General features: G+C 42.0%; 1 long non-coding RNA gene across 1 annotated transcript; it reads right to left on the bottom strand.

Moving 5' to 3' along the window:
* LOC309570176 lies at positions 1-6,366 on the bottom strand. The gene is made up of 4 exons (XR_014226239.1): positions 6,230-6,366; positions 5,686-5,788; positions 1,534-1,605; positions 1-857 (listed from the first exon to the last, which is right to left on the bottom strand). It is a non-coding gene; the product is annotated as an uncharacterized lncRNA (long non-coding RNA).
* Positions 6,367-6,644: the final 278 nt, after the last annotated feature.

The raw sequence follows: 6,644 nt of genomic DNA, 5'->3' as shown, positions 1-6,644 counted from the left end.
AATCCAGCCCAGCTCTGTAACACAGGGACTTCTAAGAAACAGTGCATACTTTTCTACAGAAACAACAAGACAGAAATCTGAAATACAAACTCTTGTAATACCTCAGGGACCTTCTTTTGGTCATAGACAGTCAGTGTTATTTTCCACTTTATACCTACCCCTGTCCCCCCACCCTTAAACCACAAGAAGCCAGGTAGGATAAGCTATGGAGGACAAAATTTAGCAGAAGGTGCCAGAATGCTACAGCATAAAATGTTCTGACAGTCCAAGGCCTAAAACATACAGCAAAAAAAGCTGCCACTACTGGTTACTACACCACTCTTTACACCTTTTTTCCACATGCAAAAATACATCATCTTCCTCAAGTAAAGATCTTGACATCACTACTTTTGGTTATTTCAGGTTCCTCAAGATTACTCCTGCAATAACACTGTATCTTAAATGGATGGGCATTAGAGGGTTACAGTAATTTTACATAATTTGTCCATGTTAACATATTTCTCATGTTTCCTTTATCCTCCCTTCGATTTCCTGGTGTCAGTTACATACACTGGCTGGATCCCAAACAAACTGTAAGCTGGTTGGGGCAGAGTTATTTCTTTTTCAGGATTAGGCACACAATATGGTAACATAGCAGAGCATCTTCTTTTTTATTCTAGCATGTTTAAAAGAACATTTTTCTCAACACAGTGAGTGCTTGGCATTATTAACTGCAAGGAGAAAATCTTGCACTGTATGTTCCTTTTGTGATGTTGCTTCATAGGAGGAAAAGGAGGAGAGACCCATAGGAGAGAGCATAAACATCATTAACTCACAGCAAATGGTCACCTCTTCAAGTTAGCACAGAGACAGAGAACCTGACAAGAAAGAGTAAAGCATAAGTTTAGCACAGTTTCCCCAAGTGCATGGAATGAAAGCACTTGTTTTGTTTTGCATTTAAAAAAAACAAACAAAACACCTCTGAAACCACAACAAACAAGCGCACAAAAAATGTAAATACCGTGCAGGAGAAGCAAAACTACATTTCTTACAGAAGTCCAACAGCTTTAAGTATTAATTAGGTGACCTCTGCTTTCTGCTGAACAGTCCTATGAAAAGTAGTTTAGGTAACTGTATGCAAAAGTGAAACAGGACAAAGAAAAAGCATAGCTTACCAAACAATTACAATGTTTTTTTTCCCTTCTGTGGGAAACAACTGGCCCTAAACCCAAATTATTTGTAAAGAGATGCTACCATTTCAGCCATGTACACAAGATCTTTGTACACAAGATCTTCATACACAGTCTGAGAATCTTCACTGAAAATACTGGATGTCAATGATTTGATTCAAAGACGTACTGGTGGCTGTTACCAAAATTTCCTTTATAAGTGGTTAAATGATGTTTGTAAACTGACTTCCTGAAATGACCAATTGTCCCGAGTTGCCTACGTAACACAAGATTAAGCCAGCTACACTCAGGCTTTTCCCACAATGTGCCATGATAATCAAGTGGACACAGAACCTCTTCACTCTTTGCAAACAGTACAGCTTACCAGGTATTTAGATTAACTGTAGAAAAATGAAATAATGATACTGAAAGGGCTGATCAGGAACACCTGTCCCTCCTGTCAAGAAAAAGAGAAAAAAATTTCTTTTAAAGGACAAAAATAGAATCATACAGTGTCAGTAAAATTCACCTGTAGAAAGTCACTGAAATGAGTCTACGAATATGTACAGGTGGAACAGAAGTCTTCACAACACATCCATAGGAATCAGATTTTTTTTTAAAGATACCAAGCTTTATGCTTCAGAGTTTCAGCTAATCTTTAGACGACCAAAAATAGGCTTCTTGCCAACACAGAATGGAGATTATGGCACTGACCCCAAAATGAGTTCCTGTCAGGATCAAAGTACTGGACAAGATGGATGTTAGCACTAACCCATTATGCTTGTTCCTGAATAAGCCTTCCTACAGTGCAACAAATAATTTATTTCAAAATACTATTTTTAACAGAGTGCAAAGTCCTAACATTCCCCACTCCACTCAATGTATCTACCCCTAACACTGTACAACACAGTCTGAGTCTCAAATTTCGGCAAAGGTTTCAGAAGGGCATGATATGATCAGCTGGTGACAGGCATTTAAATAGGAAAAATGCCTGCATCTGCTGAAGTCCTTAGACTTCTCAAAGGAACAGCAACTTGACTTTCTCTGTCTCCCAAGAGTAAGTTACCAACTGTCCTGATGCAGAAGATTGCCATTCAGATCTGGAAAGCAGATAACTCTTGAAACCTATAACTGGAAGACAGCACTACAAAAATAAAGAAAACAAAGAAACAAAACCTCAGTTGGGGGATATTAACAGTAGAAAGACGGTTAGCAAATATGCTTTGTTGTTGCATTTTAACGGCCAGTTATAGAACAAATTTTTACTAACTTCTGCCTTAAAACATTAAGATTAGAATTCAAAAATACTAATAAGTGCTAGCTTGAGACTGAAGGCCTGATTTTCTAGAGCTGTAGAAAATCCACCATCTTCCACTGGTTCCACTAAAACATGAAGTCTTTGGGAAATTCAAGGATGTTGAATGAAACACAGCAACAGCCATCAGTGTAAAATAACCAATAAATCCCACCCTGTCCACTCTAAGCCTCCCACTTCCCACCCAGCAGGCCTAGTTGTGTTTAATATAAAAGAAACAGTACTTGACAGATGACACCTATATATTTTCCAGCAGAGGCGTGAACAGACTCCACGCAGTATAATTTATCTGAAATTACCTTGATCCCAGGCATGCTTTTCTTAATGTGTTTATGATGACAAAGAGCTTAATTTTCTTTATGGAACAATTATAAACCTTCACATTAAAGCATAAATTTCCTGGCTGAATATTGCCAAAAGGTTTCATGGTCATCCTATTTTCTTTGGGTTTCACAGAACACACATCATCTATCTACAATTTTTCTGGAGAAGCATCACAAATCTGTTGACCTGTTTCTAAAAATATTTAAAGACACAGATTTTAAATGGTGTAAAGTAACATTCCCAAGAGAGGAAAACTGTCAAAATGCTTTTTCCAAAAAACCTGAGAGCATGAAACTGTCACCATAAGATAGAAAGGCCAAACATGAGATCTGCAATACTTTCCCTGACCTATAATGTAATGAGTTAGAACTTTCATAGGTGAGATGGGCATAACATACAAGAGGTGCTGAAGAGCATCCAAGGAGCAATGAAGCTGGTGAAGTGTCTGGGGCACAAGTTTTATGAAGAGCAGCTGAGTGGGCTGGGGTTGTTTAGCCTGGAAAGAAGGAGGCTGAGGGGAATATTCATGGCTGTCTACAACTACCTGAAAGGAGGCTGTAGCAAGGTGGGGATTGGTCTCTTCTCACAGGTAATAATAGATAGGATGAGAGGTAGCAGCCTCAAGTTGCACCAGGAGAGGTTTAGATTGGATATCCGGAAAACTTTCTTCACAGAAATAGTTGTCAAGCATTGGAACAGGCTGCCATGGGAAGTAGTGGAGTCACCATCCCTGGAGGTATTTAAGAGAAGCATGGATGTGGCACTTAGGGATGTGGTTTAGTGATGGACTTGGCAGTGCTGGGTTTATGATTGGACTTGATTTTAGAGGTCATTTCCATCCTAAATGATTCTATAGTAATAAAGACATGTTGTAAGAATTTCGTTTCTTCTGAATAAATAGTCTTTACTTTCCCCTAGCTCACCACTCAACAGTTGATACTGTCATTAACCCTCACTGTAAGGTAATAATAGCAGGAGTCCACAGTCCAATCAGAGTCTGATTTTAAGCAATGAATTCCAAGAACCTGCACTCACAAAGTTGCAAGAGGCCTCAAACCTGTGTGGAGCATCCTCAGAAGCCATGTAGGTTTTAAGCTAAGTTAATTAATGGATAGGGAAACCTGTTTCCTTTTGAGCTTCTGTTTCTACTGAGGCCTTTTAGCAATTTCATTAAAAGGGAAGAAGCAACTTCTTCACCTTCCTTGTTTGCAATTTGTCCATTCCCTAATTCCCTTCCTCTCTGTTGCAATCCATTTTGTACTCCAAGGATCCCTCCCCTCCTGCCCAAACACAAACTTTCCCCCTGAAACTATGACTTGGGAAATAAGTTTTAAGAAGAAAGGCATAATCTCCAGGAACAAAAAACTGGTAGGCTCATAAAGAGCATCTTTAGACTGGCTCAAGTTGCAGCTACTGAATGCATTGGTTACTTTGCTGCCCTCTAGGGATTGTGTTCGAAAACAAAAATCACGAGTAAGGATACAGAGAAGGAAGGATATACAGAAGAAAGGATACAACATAAAACAAGCAGAGGTTGGGGACGCCCCACCCCTGGAAGTGTTCAAGACCAGGTTGGATGGGGCTCTGAGAAACTGATCTAGTGAGTGCCATCCTTGCTCTTGGCAGGGAGTTGGAACTAGGTGATCTTTAAGGTCCCTTCCAACCCAAACCATACTGTGATTCTATAATTCTGTAGGCTAATATTAGTCTAAGATAATTCCTTATGCATAGCTTCTATAACAAATGAAAGACCAAGCACGCAAACAACTGTCTGATTATCATGTCACATCTAATCCAGAAGCACCCACATACTAAATGTGACAGAGGAACTATGGAGAAGGGCTTAATAAACAAAGAAACAAAAAAAACCCAAATTAAAACAGAAGGTAAGAGAAGGATAAGACAAGAACCCAAGAAAAGAAATAGTGCAAAGCAAGCCAGACTGCATGGGGGGGGGGGGAGGGAAATATCACTGCATGCATCTGCTAATATCTAAGTGGTTGACTAAGTGAACATATGCCCTTTTACTGTAACCTCTGAAATGCAGTTTCAGCAGCAGCCATGCAAATAAAAGAAATAAAAAAAAGCCAAGCTCTTCAGACAATTCTCCTCCCAACCATGCTACAAGGAATCTTCCTTTCAGGTGGTTACTTTCATGACACTTGCAAGAACTCAGAATTCCTGAAAGCTGTAATAGCTTACTAAACTTTCAGTAGCTTTTATCAGTAGTTAAGAACTGCCAGACAAGTGCAGTCATAGTGCTGCATGTATGCCTAAGTTTCACATCAATGGAAAAAAAAGCTAAAAAGCCTCAAATAGTCAGCCTCAGGAGAGCTAGAACAACAAACCCCAATTTCCTGCAAGTTTTCTTATTGATTTTGCGCCTTAGAAGTACAAACGTAGGTTCAAGATTTTCCTGTGGCTCTGGCATTTGTGAGTGCTTCCTTATGTGAATTCTTTTGTGCATATTAAAGTGTGAGACTGCAAATCCTCAATTGTTGAGGCACTTGCAGGCAGTCAGCCCCTGTTGCTCCTACCTTCTCCTTACTAATCTTTCTCTCCAACTCTTGGAGAACAGCAAGCATAAAGGAGTCACAGCTTGTTTACTCCCATTTTTAGTAGTCATCTGCCAAAAGTTGTCACAAAAACAGTTCTTCAAGGAGCACAAAATTCCCAAAGCAGGAAAAGTCTTGACAATATTTTCCTGACATATTCTAGGAAGCACACATAAGCTTTTTCAAAAGTATATTATTTGACCATAATGGGCTGCTTTCAAGGCAATTATCAAGAAACAGCAAACACGGCAAACTACATCGTGCTACAATCCTACTTTAAGACACTATGAACACTTAGTAGCCATAAGTATGGACACAAGTAGTCATCGCCCCTTTATCTCACCGTGAGAAAGCAGCTGCAGTATTCCTGCTAGCACTCTTCAATCAATCAATCAATCAGCCAACTTGGGGTAGACAGCCGCCAGGGCAGAGTTTGGGAAGAATGGCTGAGATGTAACAAAGGGTAATGGATGGTGTCAGACACTCTTAGCTGGAACGTGAGATTTTAGTTCAATAGATAGCAATCTAAGTTTATACTTTTTTTCTCCTACATCTGGAAATCAGACTGACAGGGTATCACTGCATCATTAAAAATATCTTTAACACATATTAAAAAGTAGCCACAACAACATTAAATGTATTTGCATAGAAACAAACCATCTAATAATGCATCTCCACATTAAGTAGCAAGACCGTTGCCACATTGTAACTCAGCCTCGGTCTGGAGCCCGTCTCAGCCTTTTTTTACCTCATAAAACGTGAATATTTTGATATAAACTGGATGGTAACACCGCAGCACTTGGTAACGCACCGGAATTGCACTAAACAGGTAAATAAATAGATCACTTTCTGAATTTAGAAAGAAAAACCAGCACGGGTTCTCACACCGTGTGATTTCACCGACGTGAGAGCATCGGCTTTCCCCGCTGGGGTCCGGCCCCGGGGTGGCCGCCCTCAGCCCGGCTCCGCGGCCCCCGGCCCGCGCCTCCTGTCCCCACTCGGCCCCTGCGCGGCCGCGGCTCCTCCCGCCCCTCGCCGCGACACCACCGGCGGCCGCGACACCCCGCCCGCCGGGATCCCTGCGCCGCCGCCGCCGGGAAATAGTCCCCTCTCTGCTCTGGGCCCGCTGGCCGGGAGAGCCCCGCGGCGCGGCGGCGCGGCCGCGGTCCGGGAGCAACCCTTCCTTTCTTCCTTCGGCCGCGCCGCTGGCGCTCCAGCGGCATCCCCGCCCCTCGGCGAGATCCGGCCGGGCCGGCGCGGAGGAATTCCCGGCGCCGGGGGAGGGGGGGTGCGGCGGGCGGG

Source organism: Coloeus monedula, assembly GCF_965178545.1.
Source record: "Coloeus monedula genome assembly, chromosome: 2".
NCBI classification, from domain to species: Eukaryota; Metazoa; Chordata; class Aves; order Passeriformes; family Corvidae; genus Coloeus; species Coloeus monedula.
Note: the sequence above shows the minus strand (reverse complement) of the source record. Positions and strands in the feature narration are given on the sequence as shown.